The sequence below is a fragment of the Carcharodon carcharias genome, chromosome 32 (genome assembly GCF_017639515.1).
Source record: "Carcharodon carcharias isolate sCarCar2 chromosome 32, sCarCar2.pri, whole genome shotgun sequence".
In the NCBI taxonomy this organism is placed as follows: Eukaryota; Metazoa; Chordata; class Chondrichthyes; order Lamniformes; family Lamnidae; genus Carcharodon; species Carcharodon carcharias.
The window spans coordinates 11,376,096-11,402,681 of NC_054498.1; positions in this window are offsets into that span (position 1 = coordinate 11,376,096).

Consider the following 26,586-nt stretch of genomic DNA (forward strand, 5'->3'; position numbering starts at 1 on the left):
CACCATTCTCTCCTTCAGTGATCAATGATGCAATTGGAAAACCAAGCTTGAGAAAAACAATATGGGCGGGGTCCCAAGGTGTGTAGGAGGAGTCCCGTACAACTATTTTGGGCCAGCTGAAGGCGCACTCTATTAATTTCCTGCTGAAGCCATGGAGAACAGGGATCAGCTGAATGCTGGATCCAATGAACGAGCTTTGCCTCTTTACTAATGGTGTGTGAATCCATTCGGTGTGTGAGAATCCATCAAGTTTTGGTGCAGTGGGTTTTAATGGCCATCTGATCCTCACAGAGACATGTAAAGAGGGAAGGAGAATCAAATAATCAAGGGCCACAGCTGCTGCACAAAAGCTAACCGGACCCTACATTCATCAATGTTACCAGTGTACTGGTCATGGCTTGCAAGTCTTGATGCGTACAGTCAGGACATGAATACAAGACTAGGGCATCAACAGTGTACAGGGCAACTGAAGGCCAGCTGACAATAGACTGACCGAGGGTTATAACACATGGGTATACTGACCTGAACCTTGTTGTGAATGCACAGTCATGTCTGAGGGGACTGCCCAGCTACCTGTCAATCTCCAGGGTGTTATTAGCCTGCAAGGGATGGGCTGGGGTCACCATGTCCAACCTGTGGGCAGACCAAGGGCTTGTAACCGGATCCTGGCTTGGAGGTGGAGGGAGACCATTCAAGGGGAAATAGCAATAATGTCTCAATTCTATTCGTCCACATAGATAAAGAGGAGTGAAGAATGGAGGCTGCAGGTAATGCTGCCTTGTTGATAGCTGTGATTAGAATGAGGAGAAGAAGGGTCCTTCAGTGATTGGCACAGCTCTGGGAAGACCATCAGTTTGAGGAGCAAGAGTCACTGGTGCTCCCAGATGCTGCTGAGGAGGGGCAACATCTACCAAGACGTTTGACCGACCAAGGGTCTATAGAAGACGCAGCTCATACATGGAGCTGAGTGGTAGTCAGTGTCATAGGTGCCTTTGCTTGTCCAGGGATGTGGTAGTTCACATTTGCCACTTTCTCTGTGAAGAACCTGAAGGGCAGCCCACACCAACTGCTTTGAAGGCCACCGCCGCACTGAACTTTCTTGCCAATGGGTCCTTCCAGGGCTCCACTGGGCACCTTTGTAGAATCCCACAATCGGCAACACACAAATGCCAAAGGGAGGTGACAGATGCCCTTTTCAGTAAAGGTCACTATTACATCCAGTGCCAATTGCTGCCCAACCTTGTGTGGCTCGAAGCTGGTGTGCAATGTAGGAAGACTGAAGAGGAGGAGGACAACAATTAAGAAAGAGAAGCGGGTAAAGAATTAAAATTAACTGGAGGAAACTGAAGATCAGCCTTGGCCCTGTCGCCGCCAATGGAGTTCGGTATTGGATTGGGAATCTCATTGTAACTTTGGGCACTGCGGCCGAATGAATTGGAAAATGTGCGGAGAATCGGGTCATTGGCTTTGTCTAATCAAATTGGATTTTTTGCTGGGGAGTATATTCTAAATTATGAAACAAACTTGCAGTATCAGGTCTGTCACTGCTGGCAGAAGAAATCGGAGATCATTTAAAAAACATGACTCAATGTTCAACCATGGGAACCAGAGCAATAGGTCAGCAGGTGAAATAAATGACTGGGAACTAGTGAATATGGCCAGCAGGACTAAGAGGAAGAGCAGGCAGGGAGAAATTACTGAACATGGTGGGACTGGGGGTCTGAAATGCATTTGTTTCAGTGCGAGAAGTATAACAGGCAAGGCAGATGAGCTTAGAGCTTGGATTAGTACTTGGGACTGTGATGTTATTGCTCCTACAGATTCTTGGTTGAAGGATGGACAGGATTGGCAGATAAACGTTCCAGGATTTAGATGTTTCAGGCAGGATAGAGAGGGATGTAGAAGAGGTGGGGGAGTTGCACTGCTGGTTAAGAAGAATATCACAGTTGTATGACAGGAGCGCACCTCGGTGGGCTCATGCAGCAAGGCAATATGGGTAGAGCTCCGGAATAGAAAGGGTGCAGTCACAATGTTGGGGGTTTACTATACGTCTCCCAATTGCCGACGGGAGATTGAGGTACAGTTATGTAGGCAGATTTTAGAAAGATAGGGTTGCTGTGGTGGGTGATTTTAACTTTCCCTATATTGACTAGGAATCACTTAGTGCTAGGGGTTTGGATGGTGCAGAATTTGTAAGGTGCATCCAGGAGGGCTTCCTGAGACAATATGTAGATAGTCCAACTAGGGAAGGGGCAATACTGGACCTGGTATTAGGGAATGAACCCGGCCAGGTGGTCAGAGTTTCAGTAGGGGAGCATTTCGGGAAAAGTGACCATAATTCAGTAAGTTTCAAGGTACTGGTGGATAAGGATAACAGGAGTCCTCGGGTTGAGGTGCTTAATTGGGGGAAGGCTAATTATAACAATATTAGGCAGGAACTGAGGAATCTAGACTGGAGGCGGATGCTTGAGGGCAAATCAACAACTTATATGTGGGGGGGCTTTCAAACGTCAGTTGATAAGAATTCAGGACCGGTATGTTCCTGCTAGGATGAAGGATAAGCATTGCAAGTTTCAGGAACCTTGGATAACAAAGGATATTGTGAGATTAGTCAAAAAGAAAAGGGAAGCATTCGTAAGGGCTAGATGGCTGGAAACAAATGAAGCCCGTGGAGAATATAAAGAAAGTAGGAAGAAACTTAAGCAAGGAGTCAGGAGGGGTAAAAGGGGTCATGAAAAGTCACTGGCAACCAGGATTAAGGAAAATCCCAAGGCCTTTTATACATATGTAAAAAGCAAGAGGGTAGCCAAGGAAAGGGTAGGTCCACTCAGGGACAGAGGTGGGAATGTGTGTGTGGAGCCAGAAGAAATGGGAGACATACTAAATGAATACTTCTCATCAGTATTCACCAAAGAGAAGGACTTAGCGGTCGATTTGTCTAGGGAAGAGTGTGTCGATAGCCTGGATCATGTTGAGATCAAAAAAGAGGTGTTAGGCATCTTGAAGAATATTAAGGTTGATAAGTCCCCAGGGCCAGATGGGATCTACCCCAGAGTACTGAGGGAGGCAAGGGAGGAGATTGCTGGGGCCTTGACAGGAATCTTTGTATCCTCACTGGCTATGGGTGAGGTCCTAGAGGACTGGAGAATGACCAATGTTGTTCCATTGTTTAAGAAAGGTAGCAGGGATAATCCAGGAAATTACAGGCCAGTGAGCCTTACGTCAGTGGTAGGGAAATTATTGGAGAAGATTCTTCGTGACAGGATTTACTACCATTTGGAAGCAAATGGGCGTATTAGTGAGATGCAGCATGGTTTTGTGAAGGGGAGGTCGTGTGTCACTAACTTGATCAAGTTTTTCGAGGAAGTGACAAAGATGATTGACGATGGAAGGGTAGTGGATGTTATACACATGGATTTCAGTAAGGCCTTTGACAAGGTCCCTCATGGCAGACTGGTACAGAAGGTAAAGTCGCACGGGATCAGAGGTGAGCTAGCAGGATGGATACAGAATTGGCTTGGTCATAGAAGACAGAGGGTAGCAGTGGAAGGGTGCTTTTCTGAATGGAGAGCTGTGACTAGTGGAGTTCCACAAGGATCCGTGCTGGGACCTTTGCTGTTTGTAGTATACATAAATGATTTAGAGGAAAATGTAACTGGGCTAATTAGTAAGTTTGCAGATGACACTAAAGTTGGAAGAGTTGCAGATAGTGAAGAGGATACAACAGGATACAACAGGATATAGATCGGTTGGAGACTTGGGTGGAGAAATGGCAGATGGAGTTTAATCCAGACAAATGCATGGTAATGCATTCTGGAAGGTCTAATACAGGTAGGGATTATATAGTAAATGGCAGAACCGTTAAGTGCATCGACGGGCAGAGGGATCTGGGTGTACAGGTCCACAGGTCACTGAAAGTGGCAACGCAGGTGGATAAGGTAGTCAGGAAGGCATATGGCATGCTTGCCTTCATTGGCAGGGGTATTGAGTATAAAAGCTGGGAAATCATGCTGCAGCTGTATAGAACCTTGGTTAGGCCACACTTGGAATATTGTGTGCAATTCTCACTAGAGCAACGGAGATTGAGGGACGACTTGATAGAAGTTTACAAAATTATGAGTGGTATGGACAGAGTAGATAGTCAGAAGCTTTTTCCCAGGGTGGAAGAGACAATTACTAGGGGACATAGATTTGAGGTGACAGGAGAAAATTATAGAGAAGATGTGTGGGGCAAGTTTTTTACACAGAGGGTAGTGAGTGTCTGGAATTTGCTGCCAGGGGAGGTGGTGGAAGCAGGTACAATAGTGATGTTTAAGAGGCAGCTTGACAAATACATGAATAGGATGGGAATAGAGGGATACGGACCCCGGAAGTGCAAAATGTTTTAGTTGACGGGCAATATGATCAGCACAGGCTTGGAGGGCCGAAGGGCCTGTTCCTTTGCTGTATTTTTCCTTGTTCTTTGTTTGTTCTTTGCTCATGTGATTTTTCTCTCCACATAGGAAGACTCACACTTATATCAAGACATCACAAAGCTCCCTAAAGACATTGAAGCAGTTTTCAAGTGTAGCAATCACTGCTGCCATTTTGGAAACACAGCAGTCAATTTGCGCGCAGCAAGTTCTCAGACGGCAATGAATTGAATGACCAGAAAATCTGGCCATCTGCTGATTGATGGAAAAATATTAGCCAAGATACTGGGGAGGACTACTTGTTCTACTTGCAAAAAGTGATAGGATCTTTCACATCCACTTGACAGTGTAAATGGGGCCTCAGTATAACATCTAGCCCCAAAGCCCAGTATTCTCCGTACCGCACTGGGAGCATCAGGCTCAATTTTGTGATCAAATCACTGAAGTGAAGCCACAATCTTCTGGTTTAAAGGCAAGAGGGATACTCTCTGAGCTACAACCAGAGCTTCCGGTTTAATGAAGAATCGTGACATAACATAAATGTGTCTTCCTCTCTTAACTGCCAGCTTAACCTGCTGTGTAGCTTTTTCCACTTCAGTTACAAGCTTCTTGCTGCTGGGATCTATCTCTTTCCACAGTACTCAGCTTATTTGCTTTGGATATGGATGGAACAAATGCCCTAGAGTAGCCTTAACCAAGTCATAGCCAAGAATTTGATTCTATTCAACCATCTTAATTCAGTAGGTCCTATCCAAGCTGAATGAGGTGTCCCAATGTAACACAGCTGAACACTGGAATTATAATACCAGAATAAAATCTAGAATATACAGCAGAGAAACAGGCTCTTCAGTCCAACTAGTCTATGCTGGTGCTCAATACTCCACAGAGCCAGCATTTATTCCGTTTACCTCACCACAGTGATAAAAGCAAAATACTGCGGATGCTGGAAATCTGAAACAAAAACAGAAAATGCTGGAAAAAACTCAGCAGGTCTAACAGCATTTGTGGAGAGAAAAACAGAGTTAATGTTTCGAGTCCGAATGACTCAGTCATTCCTCTTTTCTTCAAGTCCTTCCTTCCAGTTCTCCGTCAGTGTGACCCCATCACACAGATTGACCCCGTCACACATCTCTGTCAATGTGACCCCATCACACAGAGCAACTGTGATACACCAAGGCCCGGATACTGCATGAATGGGCTATCTTGCAGTTAGTCAAACCTTATCCCTCACTCTATAGCTCACAAATTGTGGTGCTTACTGTACATTTTGGATATCTCAGAGCATGCAGCGATAACACTAGTTTCTAAGTTTTATTTACGAGAGATTTAAAATATCTCTGCAATTACAAAATGCCTGCACCAATCATTATGGCTCAGCTTCTCGTAGCTTCTGTGGTGCCTGTTTACTTTGCTCTGACTCCTCACCCAGCCTTAACTAATCAAGCACAGTGAGCACAGATCAGTTACCAGACTCACATAATCAAACACAGGACAATTGAACACTACAGCGCCAGAAGTGAAACTGATGACAAAGAATCAAAACACTGAGCCCAGACTGGGCATATGGAATAGAGGTCACCCTTCTCTCAAGGCTATCTAGGATTTTGCATGAGATGAGACTGGCTAGATTGCAGCTCACTGCTCAATTAACAAAATATAATGAGAATTCGTTTCAGGCACTCTCTGCCTGCCTTCCTAGACACTCATTAAACCTGCCCGAAAAGCAGAATGTTTTTGCTAAGAGGGCCATTGCTGGTCATGGGTGGGTTCTGGCATTCCCCATCTTTTGGCTGCCATGGTAACCATGTCATTTAGCTGTGAGAAGATTTATGTTCCCCCTGATCAATGCCTGAGGGCTCAAGCCCCATTCGCAAGATTTGAACATCTAACCTAGGCTAACACTCCCGAAGGAATGCTGGACCGTTAGGTCTGGAATGAGATGTTAAACTGACACGCGTTGTCACTGTTCAGGTGGATGTGAAGAGATTTCCTGGCAATAATTGAAGAAAAGCTTTCCTCTCTGACATTCCTCCTTCAACTGATGGTGGTAAAACTGAAGTGGCCATTGATCTACTGCTGTCAGTGGGATCTTACCATATACAAAATGTCCTTCCCCTAAAAAAAATCTTGTTATTTAGGGGAAATTAATATTTTAAGTTAAAAAAAGATAGTGAGACGAAGAATACGTGGAAATGTGACATCTGAAATTTGACAGGAAGTGAGTATGACTAAACTTGAGGAAGGTTCTTCTCCTTGTGAGACTTTCTGCGTACTGTAACTTTTAACCAATGCATAACCAAATGATGGCATAATGCAAAATACAGAGGCACCTATGTTCAAACACTGCCTCGGCATATGCTAACAACCTTTGTTCAGAGTGCACATCATTCATTCATGAGGTTTGGCAAACACTTAGGGAATCTCTGTCTGGAGTAACTCACCTAGCTTGGCAGGGCAGGGAAGTTAATTAATATGTTCTCATCAGACTTTCATCCTGGCCTATGGGAGGTCATACATTTCCGGCAGCTGGATTTGCAATTTTCTTTGAATGAATGCTTGAGCTGCCATTCAACCTGCCTTCTTCATCAGCCTATGAATTAATAAAGGACTCGCCCAATAAATAAATTGCATTAGACATTTAGACACCCTGAGGCTTTAGCATGGACCAAACCATTCCTCAACTTTCCTCTCTTATGGTTCCTCTTACTAGTCCAACCTGTTCCCCCTCGGGGGCCAAAGGGTGAACAAACTTTTCTACAATTAGAGCGTACAAGAAATGCTGAGGGAGATTATTTGGTGCATCTATGCTCATTGGTCTAGAAGGCCCTATCATTTCCGCTGTACCTCTCTGCCATTTGAGAAGATCATGGCTGATCTGATTGTGGCCTCAGTTCCACTTTCCTCTCTGACCACAACCCCACCCCATAACCTTTGAAGATAACCCTTTCAAGATAATTGACATTTCATAGAAAAATGTTAATAGACTGTAAAATGTGAGAATTTAATGCAGTCAAATTGCACAATCATATTTCCTTCACTGAAATTGATCAAGCTGACACCAATGAAGAATGGGCACCAGGGTAAGAATCTGAAGGGTTATCATGGAGCCAGATTCAGGAATGGAGGAGAGGGCAATTGCATCAAAAAAAGCACAGTCCATGTCGATCTATTACAACAATGTTTTAAGACCATGGGATTGATTTTTTACACTCAGCTGAGGCAGGGATCAGGAGCAGAGGGTACTCGTAGGAGCCCCATCATCTTGCATACTGGTTCCCGGTCTCCATGCCGACTCTGGGCCGTTTTCGTGGAGACGTGATGGGGGGGGTGGTTGGGGGCCGGGGTGGGGCCAGAGCTCCAGGCAGGCCTAAAGACCCATTCTGCCTGCCTGGGTGCTGCATCAGCTGCATGTTGCCCTGTAGAGGGGCTCTTTCCAAACCCCATCCCCCCAACTCCCACCCCACCCTTCACAGGCCTGGCTTCATGGCTATGACCTCACATTTGAGCCTGACGGAGAGGTTGAGGAGCCCAAATCCATGACAACTAAAGAGGCGTCCACATAAAAAATCCCAGTGTGTGACAGTTTCCCACCAGTTGTGAACTGGAAGCAGTCTCGACTTCTGTTTCCTGTCCCTGCAGGGAATATCCAGCCCTCTATGCCGCACTCAAAACCAAAACAAATACATTCAATTTTAATCCTCAGGTAAACCTCCCCAACAACAGAAGAAATGCTCCCATTGCTTTCAGGAGCTCGAAGAAAACAAGTAAAAAAGGAAGCCAATTTGACCTCTAATAACTCAAGGCTAAGCCTAGGTGCAATTAACCTCTAACTGACCTGTGGCAGGCACAAGTGGAATTTTGGTTGTAAAGGAGGAGTCATATACAGTCATATTTTAAATAATAAAATTTTGTACTATATGGCATAACGTTGTTCATTTCCAATGATGAGCAGTGCCATTGGAGGTCTGCTTGTGTTCTACAAAATGTAATCTTAATGATAATTTGGATGCGGAAACACATTCTCAATTTACAATGTGTGCTTTCAGCAACTTTTCAATCATCATTCAGGAAGAAGAGGAAGAAGATCTATCACACTATAATCTTCCAAATTCAGTTTCCTTTGCTTTTCGGATGCCCACCTTAGGCAGCTACAGGAGAAATCGATTTCAATTAAAACAGCAGGAGAGCTGACAGCTGTGTTGTGTAGTGGTAATGTCACTAGAGTGGTGATCCAGGGTCATAGGTTCAAATCCCACCACAGTAGCTATGGGATTTAAATACAATTAATAAATCTGGAATTGAAAGCTAGTCTTAATAATGGGGACCATGAAACTATCATTGATTGTTGTTAAGAAGCTTATGTGGTTCACTAATGTCCTTTAGGGAAGGGAATCTGCTGTCCTTACCTGGTCTGGCCTACATGTGACTCCAGACCCACAGCAATGTGGTTGACCCTCTGAAGTGGCCTAGCAAGACACTCAGTTCAAAGGCAGATAGGGATGGGCAACAAATGCTGGCCTTACCAGAGATGCTTACATCCCATGAAAGAAAAAATAAAAAACATCATGGGAAGATAATTTTCTTAATGGACGGGGAACGCAGTGGCCTGGAGAACATTGTGAAGCGACAAATCTTCATTTGCGGTGTCAAGGCCTTCAGAACAACTGAGATGATGGGTTTGATTCCTTTCAAATAACCTGTGCAACGTGCTGGAAAACTTTATTTTGAAAGTAGCTCGAGGGGATGGAAATGTACCAGAATCATGAGGCTAGTGAAAGTGCTGACATTTCTCAGCTCTGTTGCAGTTGTATCTAACTGTATCTATGACCTTTACATTGTGATTCAGCATTTGTGATTAAGCGTTGAGAGCATGCTTGATCATCACAGATTGTACCACGTAACTGACTTTCACATTGTTCAAGTTCTGTTAATTATAAAACACAGACAGCCTATAAAGCAAAAAATATGCCAATACTTAATACTTACTGTCAAAGCAAAATCCATGGAAATACTTGTTATAGTTAAGAGGTTTAAGATAATTTTGGGACTGTGGCTTTAAATTTAGAGTAAATAAGGGGGTCATGTGACTTCTTCTGCTGTTTTCTTGACCATAAGCCTAGGTGGTTTGATTGTTAGAGATCAAAGGAAGACTTAGATTGTTTTACTGAGAATAAGTTGCAAGGTATTTACACTTGGAGACAAAGGCAGCAGTCTCTGGGTTTGCAATGAAGAGACCCTGAGACTCCCAAAGTCCTAGAAAATTGTCAAAGATACCGATAGAAACACACATGTGTAGCTGCTGCACACTTTATAAACAGCTGGGCTGTACAGACTGAACCCAATCAGCACTCTCTTCACATACGTACATGCAGTATAAATTGTTGTTTTCCCATTACATTGGTATTCTTGCAAAATGTCCTGATGAGTGCAAGACGAAAAGCTTCGACATCTCTCTGTTCTAAGCATAATGAAGAAGAATTATCAAGACAGGCTTTGCTGCTGGTGGTGGATTTAAGAAATTCTGGAAACTGAAGAAAGCGCCTGGCCACTTGAAGGTACTACTCAGCAAAACAGGGAAATGGGAATCCACTGGAAGCCAGGAGCAACTGTGGACTGTTTGCTAAAAGGATTAATTCCATGGAGAGTGCAATGGATAATAAGTATAAAAGGGGAATGTTCCTTTCTGTAGTTCAAAGTATAAGTTGTCCTCAAAAAGAAAATAATGTTTAGTCAATGTTTTTATTAGTCATTTGTTACAGTAAAAGTTTTAAAATGTGAAATTGTGTCATTCTTTCAGCTAATAACTGGAAGTTGGCGTCTCTTTAAAAGTTGTTGATCTCTATGGAGATTGTAACATAGTGCATTCAAAGCCTCTGTGATATTAAAAACTCATGAAAAATATCTGAATGTCACATGCTGCTGCTTGAAAGTTCCCCTCCAAGTCACTCACCATCCTGACTTGGAAATATATCACCATTCCTTCTCTGTCGCTGGATCAAAATCCTGGAACTCCCTCCCTAACAGCACTCTGGGTGTACCCACACCACATGGACTGCAGCGGTTCAAGAGGACAGCTCACCACTACCTTCTCAAGGGCAATTAGGGATGGGCAATAAATGCTGGGCCAGCCAGTGATGCCCACATCCCATGAATGAATGAATAAAAAAAAACTGCATTGTGCTCCAACCATCTTTCTCTTCATTCACCCTCTATCCTTTTGATTCTACTCCATTGTCCATGTCCATCTTCCCCTCTCACTGCTCCAGCATTGATCCCAAACACTGTGGAAATCTCTGCATATTTGTGCTACCAAAATTCACATTATTGATGATGCTTTTGCTCATTTTCCCCTGACTTCTATTTCCCTATTTGCAGCCTACCCATCATCTGAAGCACCATGGAACCTTTCATCCTGTGAAAGATGCAATATGTTCCTGTATCTAAACTTGCAATCCATATGCCATTCTGAACACCCTGGAGGCATCATTTGAAGTGACTGCAACAATAAAACTGAAAAACTAGGAAATGAAACACTTGAAAGCGATTTGGATTTACAACAGTCCCACACTCCTTCATTGCCACTTCAATATCTATTAATACTACTCCTTGATTACTGCACCGATTGAGCAGATCAAATGTTATGGAGTTACCAAACCCACTGTGGCTACAAGAGCAGGTCAGAGGCTAGGAATCTTCCGCCCAGGTACTCACCTCCTGACTCCCCAAAGCCTGTCCACCATCTAGAAGACGCAAGTCAGGAGTCTGATGGAATAGTCTCTGCTTGCCTGGATGAGTGCAGCTCCAACAAAACGCAAGAAGCTTGACATCATTCAGGACAAAGCAGCCAGATTGATTGGCACCCCATCCACAAACATTCACTCCCCCCACCACCGACACACAGTAGCAGAAGTGTGTACCATCTACAAGATGCACTGCAGGAATTAACCAAGGCTCCTTAGACAGCACTTTCCAAACCCACTACTACTACCATCTAGAAAGACAAGGACAACACATAGATGGGAACACCACCACCTGGAAGATCCCCTCCAAGCCACTCACCATCCTGACTTGGAAATATATCGGCCATTCCTTTGCTGTCGCTGGGTCAAAATCCTGGAACTCCCTTCCTAACAGCACTGTGGGTGTACCTACACCACATGGACTGCAGTGGCTCAAGAAGGCAGCACACCACCACCTTCTAAAGGGCAGCTGGGGATGGGCAACAAATGCTGGACCAGCCAGCGAAGCCCACATCCCATGAATGAATTAAAAAAAGCTAAAGTAGAGCCTTTTGCCCTGATTGTCTGGGCTGTGCTTTGTGTCCTAGTGTCAGCTGTGGTTCAACTGGTAGCACTCACCTCAAAGTCAGAAGGTTATGGATTCCAGTCCAGAGACTTGATCACATACCCTCCACTTGCCTGGATGAGATGCAGCTCCAGCAACACTGAAGAAGCTCAACACCATCCAGGACAAAGCAGTCCTGCTTGATTGGACCCCATCCACCACCTTCAAGGTTCACTTCCTCTATCCCCAACACACAGTGTGTACCATCTACAAGATGCCCTGCAGCAGTTCACCACTGCTCCTTTGACAGCACCTTCCAAACTTGTGACCTCTACCACCGTCTTAGAAGGACCAGGGCAGCAGACACATGGGAATGTCACCACCTGCAAGTTCCCCTCCGGGTCACACACCACCCCGACTTGGAAATATATTGGCCATTCTTTCACTGTCACTGGGTCAAAACCCTGGAACTCCGTCCCTAACAGCACTGTGGGTGTACCTACACCACATGGACTGCAGCGGCTCAAGAAGGCAGCTCACCACCACCTTCTCAAGGGGCAATTAGGGATGGGCAACAAATGCTGGATTAGTCAGCGAATCTCACCCTGTGAAAGAATTATTAAAAAGTCATGATTTCTAATGGAGGGGGTAATGATGCAAAATCACAGTGGGTCCCTTGGGTTATCCAGTGGCATTTTGGAGCAATCAAATCCTGCCTGGATCTATTTTGTTTTAAGAAAGAGATGCAGACAATTTTGCTTTGGCAGCTGCGAAATTCCTTTTCACTGGGCTTTGGAGTCCTTATCGGAAATGGCTGTTTCCAGTTGAACTCTCATGCTGTCACTGTCCTGTCTTGTGGAAGGAATTGTCGCCTGGCAATAGCTTCCATTCATCTTGGCAACACACAGCTGAGGTCCCATAACTGTGCATCTCGTGGCTGATGAATTATAGCCCGACGATATAGAGCAAGGCACCACTGAACGCTGCGCAGTCTTTCTTTCTGAAGACAGTTTAGTAAAATTTTTAAAAATAATTTGAAGATTCCACACACCCCTCCCCCACCCGGGGTTTGTCTGACTGAGTAAATACATCATGGAGTGTAACGCAATGACACTGAGCACAAAGGAAGAAAGATTTGTGTTTATACGATACTTTTCATGACCTCAGGGTGTCCCAAAGTGATTGGCGACTAGTCAAGTATTTTTAAATTATATTTGTTGTATTGTAAGAAATGAATCAATTCTCCGATTTGTGCATTGCAAGGTCCCACAAATCGACATGAGATAATTATGGTTCTGGTGTTGTTGATTGAGGGATAAACATTGGCTGAGATGTCCAGGAGAACTCGCCTGCTCTTCTTCGAATAGTGCCGTGGGAACTTTTACATCCAGCTGAGAGGGCAGGTGGAGCCCCTGTTTAACGTCTCACCAAGAGGATGGCACCTCCTTCGTGCAGCACTCCCTCAGCGCTGCACTGACGCGCCAGCCTAAATCACGTGCTCAGCTCTCCGGAATGCATAGACATCATGTGGGGAAAATGGCCAGAGCCGGCCGTCACTCCCTCTGTTTTGGAATAACCTCCGCGGACCCTCAATTCGGGATTTTCCAGCTGGCACGATTGTAACACCGGCCAACACCTGCTTATCTTCAGGAAGCGCTTGCTGAAGAAGGATGGGCATGAATTTGAGGTGCCACAGAGCAGCCATTGTCTGTTGCATCCAGCGGTATCAGTGCCTTCGAGAAATAAAAGGAAGAAATACACTGGACTGAATGACCATCGGATTGACACTCCGCCCCCTTTTGCTTACCTTAGTCTGGAGCTACACATTTTTTGCCCTGTGTAAGCTAAGTGGGTGAAGGGTTATGGTGGCAAAATAGCCTCAGATCTTGCGGTCTCCAGACAGTCAGAGACCGGAGGTACCCCAAAAGATACGTGCGGGACTCATTGGAAGTCCCGATGCAAGCACAACCCCAGTGCTTATGCAGGAAGCTTAATCTTCTGAACGCTGGATTCATCCTGCCCAGGTTGCCAGAACCATACAAACTTAGGCTGTTTGCCCTATACTTACCCTGGTTTTCACACAGATTTAGTTTGAGTTTTTCATAGCAGGTATAAAACTAGTGAAGCTCTAAGTAAATCAGCTGGACTGTCAAAGCACTCCAGAACCCACAGCAATGTTCACCCCCACACCCCCAGCCCCTGGACAGTGCTCACAACGACCCCTCCAACTGACCCCTGGACTCCCTGAACCCCTGCCCGAGCCCACCTGAACCTCCCACCCCCCCACCGAATACTCCGACAAACCACCTGACCCCACCCCCCCCAACCCCCGCCCCACTTCCACTTACGACTACTCCCCCATGCTCCGACTGACCACTCGACAGCACCACCCCCTCCTCACCCATTGCTAACCCGGCAGTGGCAAATGACCCAGGCCTCACATTTTGCTGTGTGCAGATTGGCTGCTGCATTCCTGATATTACCGGAATGACTATGCTTCAGAAGGTAACTTCATTGGTTGTACAGTACTCTGGGACTCTGAGCCTGTGAAAGGTGCTATATAAATGTAAGTTAATTCTTTTTTAATACAGTGCTTGAGTTTCTTAGAAAGATTGCTTTTTGTATTCCTTGGCAAAATGTAGTCTCTGTAGGGTGTGGGTTTACAGTCCTGCGGTTATATCACATAACATAGAAAGCAGCTGATGAATCAGTATAGGTAAACATTACATCTTTGCACTGATACCGCTGGATGCAACAGACAATGGCTCCTCTGTAGCACCTCAAATTCATGCCCTTCCTTCTTAAGCAAGCGCTTCCTGGAGATGCATAAACAGTGTCCTCTGCCCTGCTGTCTGTTAATAAATACGTTTCCAATTACTTGTTGGTCTCTGGTGTCAATAGATGCCCATCAATAAACCCAGTACAACTCGCAGGCAAGGCTCCTGTTAGCAGTTCTTAAACAATCTTGGGTGGCCTCACACAAATTGGTTCTCAGGCCCGATCAGTTCGCAATCACCAGGCAAATTCTGCTCCATTTTTTTTGGAGGGTTGGTGCAAAACAGAGTGTAGGAGTGAAACAGGGACAGGGCTTGAGATTCAGGTTATCCAACTCACCCTGCCATTCCTAAGAATTGCATTGCAGACGGCAAACAATGAGCCAATGCCAGTCTCACCTGTTGTTAGTTAGTCGGGGGTGAGTTGTTGGGGGGTTTGGGGAAGGATGGGGGGTTGGTGGGGCATGATTCAGAGGTTTAATGCCAATTTTACAGATGGAAAAATAAGTGACCATGAGTTAAGTTCCTCCCCTATGAGTCAGTGCTTCTCTTTAAGTGTCTTGCCTCTTGATGTGTTGCAATGCATAACACACTTGGCACAATATCAAAAACATTGGCTTACCACTCATTTATTTAAAACTAAAGCACCATAAGAAACCTCACATTTATTGTACTCCTGGTTAATATTCAAACTTCACTAAATCAGCCTGTTACAAATATGGAAAATCAAATTGTTTCAATCTCTTAATATTTAACCCTCTGTGCATAACACTGATATCTATCCAAATATATATTATAAATGCACACATTTTAAAAGGTGAAAACTGTGGAGCATTTTTATAAAAAGACTATGAGGGCAAATGAGTTGCTGCAGAGAATCAGGCACATAGCTGTCAGTTGGAACTTGGCAATGGCCCTCTCACTTCAGAGTCAGAAATGGGTTCGAATCCCCGTCCAGATACACCACAAAAGCTAAGCTAACGCTTCTGTGTCGTGCCAAACTGTCCGATATGCAATCTTTTGGATGAGATGTTAAACTGAAGTGCTGTCTTCAAGAGCTGGGGTGTTCTCCCCAGAGCCTTTGCAAACATTTATCTCTCATCATTGAAACAGGTCACCGAGACATGATCATGTTGCCTTTTGGGAGAGCATGCTGTCATTTCTATAATGTCTTTCATGCCCTCAGGAGTCCCAAATTGCTTCACAACTGATCAAATACTTTTTGAAGCATAGACACTGTTGTAATGTAGGAGACATGGCGGCCAATTTGTGCACAGCAAGCTCCCATAAACAGCAATATGATAATGACCAGGTAATCTGTCTTAAAGATATTATTTGAGGGTAAATATTGACCAGGACACCAGGAAGAACTGTCCTGCTATTCATTAAAATAGCTTTTTGCGCCCACAAAGAGGGTAGACTGGGCTTTGGCTTCATATCTACTCCAATGATTGGCACCTCCAACAGTGCAGCACTCCCTCATGCTGCACCGAAGTGTCAGCCTTGATTTTGTGCTCATGTCTCTGAAGTGGGACACGATTCACAATCTTTTGATGTAGAGATGAGGCTCATCTCAGTGATGGTGACCATGACAACAATCATCAATTATTATAAAAACCCATCTGGCTCAATAACGCCCTTTAGGGAAGGAAATCTGCTGTTCTTACCCGGTCTGGCCTACATGTGACTTCAGATTCACAGCAATGTGGTTGACTCTTAACTGCCCCCTGAAATGACCCAAGCCAGTCAGTTCAAGGGCAATTAGGGATGGGCAGCATTTGCTGGCTGGATCAGTGATGTCCACATCCCATGAAAAAGCTTTAAAAAAAATCTTACTTTTGTTGGCAGACAAACATGTACAGTGTCCAATGGCCAAGTTCGTGTGTTTGTGTAGTACATTGGGAGCCTTCAGTTCAAATTAATTACTATTAAGACCTCTTGTACAAACACAGATTTTAAAAAGTACCTCATTGACTGTAAAGAGCTTTGGGACTTCCTGAGGTTGTGAAATATAAGTCTTTCTTTCTGCATATGGTAGGTTTCTGTCAACCTGTGAGAATTGCTTATTAGACGTCAGTTGAGCAATAGCATCCCACAGTTGCTGAATTCGTAAGCAAGGTTTGGGAGGAGAACTTAAATATACCAATCCTTAACCTCGGTGTGATTTCTAAGCAGCAATGTACGACTATATGCAGTGAGGTGCAATCTCACCAGAGCACACAGACTCCTGCGCAAATGTTGCTCAACATATGTTGGCCGCCAATCAATCTAGGGAGAAGCCATGTTCATGCTTTATTTTGTTGTTGTTGGCATTGACTATCCACAGCAGGAGATTACAGCTGTTACTTGTTTTTCTTTACATCACAGGTTTAATGCTTTATTCAGATCTGAATCAATGCAGAAAGGGAGAGAATGAGATATGGAAAAAGAAAGACTCTCAGCTCTATAGAGCTTTTCATGCCCTCAGGAGTCCCAAAGTGCTTTAAAACCGATCAAATGCTTTTTGAAGCGTGGCCACTGTTGTAATGTAAGAACGGTGGCAGCCAATTTGTGCACAGCAAGCTCCCATAAACAGCAATATGATAATGACCAGGTAATCTGTCTTAATGATATTATTTGAGGGTAAATATTGACAAGGACACCAGGAAGAACTGTCCTGCTATTCATCAAAATAGTGTCTTGGGAGCTTTTGTGCCCACAAAGAGGGTAGACTGGGCCTTGGCTTCATGTCTATTCCAATGGTTGGCACCTCCAACAGTGCAGCACCCCCTCAGTGCTGCACTGGAGTGTCAGCCTTGATTTTGTGCTCATGTCTCTGAAGTGGGACACGATTCACAATCTTTTGATGTTAGAGACGAGGCTCATCTCAGTAATGGTGACCATGACAACGATCATCAATTATTATAAAATCCCATCTGGCTCACTAATGTCCTTTAGGGAAGGAAATCTACTGTTCTTACCCGGTCTGGCCTACATGTGACTCCAGATTCACAGCAATGTGGTTGACTCTTAACTGCCCCCTGAAATGTCCCAAGCCAGTCAGTTCAAGGGCAATTAGGGATGGGCAGCATTTGCTGGCTGGATCAGTGATGTCCACATCCCATGAAAAAGCTTTTTAAAAAATCAATGCAAGTCTTACTTTTCTTGGCAGACAAAAATGTGCAGTGTCCAAAGGCCAAGTCTGTGTGTTTGCGTATTAAATTGGGAGCCTTCAGTTCAAATTAATTACTATTAAGACCTCTTGTACAAACATAGGCACCTGGTTTATGCCCCAGATATACTGTGAAGTAGGCAATGTAAGTGATGCATGAGACTTGATCTTGCAGTCAAAGGTATGAAACAAAGACTATGCTCTCTCGATAGTTTTTAAGTGTCCCAAGTGAAATGAGATTCCTGAGTACTACTGCAAACAAGAAATAAGAGAGAGCTCATTCGAATGTTCAATTTCCAAATATTCACTGACTGGAATCTGTTTTAAATGGGCTTAGGATTCCATTAAAAGACAGAACAAAATAACTTAATACCTTAATATCTTTGTTACTGATATATTGCAAGGGGCTGAACTTTTCCACAAGGACATCAGTTATCCCTAAATGTTACTTTGGAACAGCAATAAAGGTTGAACAAGCACTGAAAATGTGCTTCAAAATGGAACACCGTTCCACTATATCGACACCTTCTATGTTCCATATTGTTCTGGTTGCTGTGAGCTTAACTGTCCTAATATCTACTTTCTTGACTATGTCAATTTTTGTCAGGTTACGATCGGGTGGAGTGCCGTGGAATGCTTTCCTACCTAAAGTCGTTACATAAATGCAAGTTGATGTTCTTTTTTTATTCAGTTATGTGATGCGGGCATTTCTGGCTGGGCCAGCATTTATTTCCCATCCCTAATTGCCCTTGAGAAGGTGGTGGTGAGCTGCCTCCTTGAACTGCTGTAGTCCATGTGGTGTAGGTACACCCACAGTGCTGTTAGGGAGGGAGTTCCAGGATTTTGACCCAGCGACAGTGAAGGAATGGCAATATATTTCCAAGTCAGGATAGTGAGTGGCTTGGAGGGGAACTTCCAGGTGGTGGTATTCCCATGTGTCTACTGCCCTGTCCTTCTAGATGGTAGTGGTCGTGGGTTTGGAAGGTGCTGTCTAAGGAGCCTAGGTGAGTTTCTGCAGTGCATCTTGTAGATGGTACACACTGCTGCTACTGTGCGTCGGTGGTGGAGGGAGTGAATATTTATGGATGGGGTGCCAATCAAGTGGGCTGCTTTGTCCTGGATGGTGTCGAGCTTCTTGAGTGTTGTTGGAGCTGCGCTCATCCAGGCAAGTGGAGATTATTCCATCACACTCCTGACTTGTGCCTTGTAGATGATGGGCAGGCTTTGGGGAGTCATGAGGTGAGTTACTCATCGCAGAACTCCCAGCCTCTGCTAAAATTGTATCAGCTGCTCAATGATTTACTTGACTGGCAGCCGGGAAGAGCGCAGATCATTGTAACATGTTCTTCTCATCAGTGACACGGCAGCTCTTTACAGTGTGAAATCATCAGAGACCTCGATTTGTTCGTCAGCCTGAAGACTTCCCTTGTTTACAGTGTAGGCTTCTCGAGACCAGCATAACGTGAGAGGTTACAGCATTCCCTTCCAAAAGGGGGGCAGAAATTTGCCTTTGCTTTCTAAAATGGAAGGGGTTATTTTTTTCCTTTGATGAGGTATGATTTTGAGTGATGACAAAGATAGTCTTTCCGACACTAAAATGTCCAAGGGGAGATTTAAAACAGTACCTTCACCTTGTGCAATGAAGCTTCAGAAAATTACTAAACCTCCGAGAGTTGCAAATGCGACAGCCATTCTGAAACTCAAGCCTGTTCGTAGCAGCAGCATGTTTGCTTTATTATAACATAGTTATTATTAATTCCCTTGCTTTCTCCCATCCTTTGTTGCAATTACTAATTTGTGCTCACTGGCACCCTTTCCAGCATTACGGTATCACACATTCAATCAAACTTGTTTCCATCACAATGCATAAAATTAAAAGCCCATGAAATTGAAAGGAAGTGGGTTAGTAAAGGGAATAAAACGTTCTGCTTTATTTTACATGTGCTAAGTTCACCTTGAAAGCAAGGAGAATAAACAGGCTCGGGCAAGGATCAGAAAGGCTTCATCAGTCTCCACTGCTTCAATGACAGATTTACATCAGGAACTTGCCATTGCTGGGTCCCTTGTGGCAATGCTCTTCAGTATGAATGATCCGGACTCCACACTCCTGACAGGGCCCTGGACCACGCCCTTTGTGGGACCAGACACGCGCCACTGAAGACAAGTCAACCCAAGACTTAAGTCTGCATCTCTATTGGGTGTGTGTTTGGACTGCTGGTCCTGCATTACCACTGGGTGTGTATACAGACTAATGGGCCAGTATTATTATTGCAAGTGTGACTGAGTTGACAGGATGCTTCACCATAAAACTGGGGAAGTATTCAAAGGCCATGGGTCCCCCTTGGTGCTCCACTTTCCCAGTGCCTTGGCATCAAAAAGCCATAAGATGCTCTTTGAAGGTAAGTCTGGCTATCTAAAATTAAAGAGGCTGATGCTGTTAAAGGGCTTATTTTGATCACTCATCTTGAATTTGCAAGTTTGAAATACCTAGTCTTAGGAAAACATTTTATCCTTTTTGGAGGGTGCTGCATACTATTTGATCATATAAGGTGATAGAGGGTTTGGTGTACAAATCAATTTATTCACGCAATTTAAGCAATCAGTTTTCATCAATGTGACTTAGTGTGAACTAGTCCTGAAGCAAAAGTGAGAGATGATTCAAAAATCATGGTCCAAGTTCTGTGGGCCTGGCAATGGACCCCTGGCAGCAGCCAGAAATCCAGGGCTAACCCTGCCTCAGCCATTTCCAGGAACCTTGACTGGTTTCTGTGGCAATCAGGCAGCTGCTGAGCTACCCTCAGGCCTTCCGTACCTTTAAGGGATGAAAGCCCGCCTCCAAGAGTTTCCAGCCTCTCGTTAGGCCCAGCAGCGCCACTGGGAAAGCTGGCCACTGCTGGGACTGCACCCAGCCCTGGAGAAGCCTAATAGATGCTGTCCTTGGACTAAGGTAAATGGGGTTGGAGCCAGTGAGGTAAGTCCTGGGTCAGGGGGTTTGGTGGTTGGTGAAGGCGGGTGGGGGGGGTGATGGGGGGTGGGGGGTGCTTTGCCACAGGGGTGGCCTCTGTCACCAAGTCTGCCCTCCCTTTTCCACAGAGTGCCCGGTTAGCACCTGAGCCCACAAGGAGGCCGCCAGGGTACACCTAATGGTGGCATCCCCATGTGGCAGAAGGCCCACCTGTTGCTGGTAAAATGCCACTATGCATGGAGATAACAGTTCAATGCATGACAGTAACTTGGTATCTGTAAATAGTTAAAGGTTAACAAAAAAGGGTCCATGTTTAAATACTCAAGTCTCAAGAACTCAACACTGAGACATTTAAAGAAGCCATATTACAACGTGGTTTGCCGTGGTGGGATATCAGCGCTATCAGCTTGGAACAACATGTTTGGCAGTGGTGGTTACTTCTACAAGATACTACGTCAGCGATTGTACCATAATCTGACATAGTGATATGAAAGGTGGCAGCAAAGAGTTGTGGGAGGGAGCCGGAATAGGACTGGAACAAGGAATGTTCCACAGGCCCCATAAAGAGACAGGCTTAGCTGGGGCCCATGCAGGTATCCATAGCCACACATTTGGAGGAAGTGAGAGGAATTTAAGGAGAAATTGTTCAGTGAGAGAAGGCCTCTGGGCAGGAAGGCATTCTTCAACCCTTCCCACCCTGGATTTAATCAGGGGGACATTGGGAAGGTGATGGGCTCTCCACCCCCAGCCTCGCTGCCCTATTATGTGGCCCCCACCACCCCCCCCGCCCTGGCATCCAGCCCACTCTTTGGGGAGGTGGTGGTGGGGGGGCGGTGGGGGGGGCGCATTAAATTGCACCCATCAGTGGGACTGGAGTCACATGTAGGCCAGACTGGGTAATAGTGGCAGGGCGCTTGCTTTGAAGGGCAATATGTAAACTGCATGTTTCACTGTCAAATCAGGGAAAGTGCAGGTCAAAGGCCCCTCTACTTTATCCTGACAATGCATCTTAACTTCAGCCTTAGGACACTACACTGCTGTACCAGCAGGAATATTTTCACTTGGAGTCCTGGGTAGGACTCTCATTAAGTCCCAGCTCCTGGTGATATAGAAATAGGTCAACCCCAGCTTCTCCGGGGCTGGGTGCAGTCCCAGCAGTGGCCAGCTTTCCCAGTGGTCCTGCTGGGACTGAAGAGCTCCGGGCCTAAAGCAAGGCAGGAAACTCTTGGAGCCGGGCGTTCATCCCTTAAAGATACAGAAGGCCTGAGGGTAGTTCAGCAGCTGCCTGATTGCCGCAGAAACCAGTCAAGTTTCCTGGAAATGGCTGAGGTGGGGATAACCCCAGATTGCTGGTTGCTACCAGGGGCCCATTGCTATCTTGGGATGTGAGGTCACTGGCTGGGCCAGCATTTATTGCCCATCCCTAACTGCCCTTGAGAAGGTGGTGGTGGGCCACCTTCTTGAACCACTACAGTCCATGTGGTGTAGGTACACCCACAGCGGAGGGGTTTCCAGGATTTTGACCCAGCGACAGTGAAGGAACGGCTGAGATATTTCCAAGTCAGGACTCGGAGGGGAGCTTGCGAGTGGTGGTGTTCCTATGTGCTTGGCCTTGCCCTTCCAGATGTTGGAGGTTGCGGGTCTCCGAGGTGCTTTTGAAGGAGCCTTGGCGAGTCGCTGCAGTGCATCTGCTGCCACTGTGCAGCCATGGGAGGGTGTGAATATTGAATGATAAAGGTAACATCCAGCAGAGCCTGAAACCCAAAATGTCTTATTGCTTAATCCCATACCTAACAATTAGTAATACAGTGCATTCCATCAAATCAATATTCTAGCCAATCCCATTAATGTTTTTAAACAGACGCACAAATATTGCACGGGAAGACGTGCCTGCACTTTAGAATACCTACAGGCTGTTAGGTGTCTGAATTGTTAAGCTAAGACAAACTGAGTAAAAAGCTGACGCGTATTTTTATGCAGCTGTTGTTTAAAAAAAAGAACAGATTTTACACAGATCTGCCTCTCAACATGAGGAGTATTTTCCACCAATTAAGTCACTGATTCGGATGGCAGTCAGAGAGATCAAGTTGAAAATCCGGTTTCAGTGAAATAAGGTGCAGTGAGCTGCTTTGCAGTCGTTATAAGTACTATAAGTATTCTGATTACACATTTGCTACCCTCCATAAATGTGTGAGTTGGGCTCCTACTGGGATATTAAGAGGGTCATTGCTGTCCTGATCAAGTGGTTTGCAGAGATTTAATTTATTGGTTTAGTGAAGTGAGCTTATTCCTGCAATTGCATCCCAACCCTTCCCCAGGTGTTTTAAAAACTTCAAGCTAAAATTCAGCAAAATAGAAACTATGTCACCAATGTTTGTGTTGCAATGATGGGCCATTGATAATGGCTAAGCCAAAAGCAAAGCTAAGAACCTGTGAGGACAAACAGTAGAATTGCGAATCCTCTCTGGGAATGCCCTGGAGCCCCCAGAGATTCAAGTTTCATCTTCAGGGCAGCATGTAAGGGCATTAAGATAAAATAATTTCTTTCAATACTGTTGATTATCGGTTCTAAGAAGGCTATTTGATTGACCGTTATATAAATCATCCCATCGGACAATGAATTGGCATGGGAAGGTATGTCTCATTGATAATGGGCATGTTGGGTGACCAATGGCAAAAGTGTGGAGGAGGGTGGGGCGGTATGGGGGAAGATGAGGTCATGTGATGATACTTCCAGGGATACATCCAATCTGAATTTGCAACCTAAACAAACAGGCACATTGAGCCAATTTGGCTTAAAATCATTTTCACCCAAACTGGGCAGGAAAGTTGTGCTAGATTTTAGGGGCCCCAAACACCCTAAATTGACCCTTGGACATTGCACCATCATCATAATTGTGGTGAGCATCGTAAATTCCAACTACTTGTAAACAATTTCATGAATCTGCCTGGAACTGGGTGCAGGAACCTGGTTTCAATGTTGAAATGAGGCCTCTCCACGATACCTCTTTCTTTCCTTTCCCCCTCTCCCTTCCCCATCCATTCTCAGTCCGTTTCCACTTGCCCTTACATTCCTCTCTTCCTATTGGGTGACTTGGAGGTCTTGTGGAACAGTGGGTAGCATCCCTGCCTCTGAGGAAAAAGCTCTGGGTTTAAATCCCACCCCAGGGCTTGATGACCAAAGTGGTGCATCCATAAGGTGACAAAAGGGTTGAGTAACAACCTGCAAATTCTTCTGACACCCACCAATGGGAGGCCATAAGAGCGGGAGGGAGAGATTCCTGGTCAGCCATGCGATGGGAAGAATGTTGGAGCCTCCGCCATCGCTATTCATAGCTCTGGACTATAACATGCATGTAAAAGTGCATGTGGCCACAGCACTGTGGGTGTACCTACACCACATGGACTGCAGCAGTTCAAGAAGGCAGCTCACCAGCACCTTCTCAAGGGCAACTAAGGATGGGCAATAAATGCTGGCCCACATCCCGTGAATGAATAAAATAAAACTTTGACTCAGAGTGAACTGTAAAACACCACCATCACATTCTCAAACACTCCTTGTGAAGTCTGTCCCTTCTAATCTACACCTTCCTCAATGACCTGCAAAGATAGAAATTGAGGAGCTCAGTATCACCGGTGTGTGTGTGTGTGTGTGTGTGTGTGGAGGGGGGGGGCAAAATCTTCAAAGTGCCAGCCCTTTCTGCCGCTATTCTCTCCAATTGTGCTCAACAATCCTGCATCAACTCATCCAACCTTTTCAAATAAGTCCTTGGCTTGGACTTCCTTTCAGTTTTGCTGATATTTGAAAATGAAATCTCTCCAATTTACCAACATGCCATCTGTCTAACACTTGGGGAAAAGGAATTCGCCATTCTGAAGCGCACATTTCAATAGATCAGCAAAAGCATTGTGAATAAAGTGCTTAGTCAGGGCTGACATAAATTTTAATTTCTTTTACCTCAGTCTGACAATAAGCAAATTTTGTGTTGATCTGGACGACTTCCATTGAACATAACTGTATTCCATCTAGAACTTGAAGTGAAACTGTTTTCTTTTGTAGGCATTGCAATTAGTCTGAGGGGAGTTAAGTAGTTCCTATTTATATGCTAAATGTGCCTGGACCAGAGGAGTTCTTTTCGATATACACTGAGAACATACAAGTGAAGCACCAATTGTTTTGTCCAAATAAGGAGTAAGTGCGAAGATGAGATAATTCAGGCTGTAATGTTTAGGGGGCCACCAAGCTTGCTGCCTCTATAACAACATCTTGCATTTATATAGCATCTTTACAGTAGATAAACATCCCAAGGCGCTTCACAGGAGCATAATCAGACAAAAATTGACACCAAGCCAAAGAAGGAGACTTTGGCAACGGGAGCCAAAAACTTGGTTAAAGGAGTAGGTTTCAAGAATAATTTGGAGGAGAGTCAGAGAGTTGAAGAAATTTGGGGAGGGTATCCCAGGGCTTAGGGACCAGGCAGCTGAAGGCACAGTCAGCCAGTGTTGAAGTAATGAAGGTTAAACCAGCACAGAGATCTAGGAGTGTTCTAGGGCTGCAGGAGGCTACAGAGATAGAGGGGTATAGAGGCCATGGAAGAATTTGAGTGTGAGTGAGAATTTTAAATATGAGGTGTTGGCAGATTGGCAGCCGATATAGGTCAGTGAGCACATGAAGGCCCATGAGTGAATGGGAATTGATGCAAGTTAGAATAGGGGCAGCAGAGCTTTGGATGAGCTCAGGTTTATTGAGGTCAGAAGGCTGGAGCCGGTCTGGAGACCATTTACACAAAGGAACTGTGACATTGCCAGTAAAGATGAAAAGTGCTCGGAGGTCAAGCACACAGGGATTTAACTCTTTTAGAGTACACCAAATAAACTAAATTAACCAAAAGAGTGACAAAATAAACATAGCCGCTAACTTAGGATAACTGCAAAACCAAAGACAAAGTTTAAAGGAAACTTACAAATATCAAATCAAAAAGTGATTGAGGGTCGATAAAGCACCCCAATCCCTGTGGTGCCCACCAGACACTGAAGACCTCGATGGTGCCTGCATACTGGGATTTAGACGCATCTTGAGCAGAACATTAATCAGACCACTGATTCACAAACACTATCACTCAAAACCAATTTACACCCCGCTCGTGGCAAATGTAATGGTTTAGTTAGTTAACTTAGAAACCACAGTCAAAAAATGTTCAATCCTATTTTGTTCTATGGTTCAGAATTTTTCCTTCAAAAACCAATTGTTACCAATAAATAACGAAGATATAGTTACCAGCTGGCAACTCAGGGTGAAATGATTCTGGTTGCCACAGATAATAATGCGATAGTGCAAAAATTGGCCTTAATCTGATGTCGGGAGGAGATAGTCTAATTACACTTCAGGGTCAGTGGAGGCTTTGGCACCTGATTTATAGGTAGGTAGCCAACTCTCGTTGGCCAAATCCCTGGAGGTGTTGTCACATAGCTGCCTGCCTCCAACTGCCCTCCTACACTCCCTCCATTGGTCACCCAACATGTCAATCATCATCCTATCCTCTCCCTCCCCCCACCTTCCCATACAAATGGCAATATACATAGATTCTTCAATCCTTAATTGGATGATTCGTGATTGGCAATCCAACAGTCGTTTTCCCCTTCATGTCCAATATTTTGATCATTAATAAACAAGTGTTCAGAAGAAAATTAATTTTAAAAAATATACTTTTTAACAACCACATGATTTTTCTCCCAGTTCACTCACAGCAGAAAGTTGAAAATTATTCTCCTGAGCATTTCTGGAGGGTTGGAATTGCTATTCACATTGCACATTACGAGTTGACACGGAGAATTGGCTCTATGTTAACATGAAACAAATGTGAATACACCATTAGAGTAGAAAATGCTGTAACAAGAGCTGATTTTAGCACACAGAAGTAGGTGTTAATTCATTCTGAAGGCAGATGGTGAAGTAGAAAACCAAACACCAATCTTGTTAAACTTAATACTAGATTTATT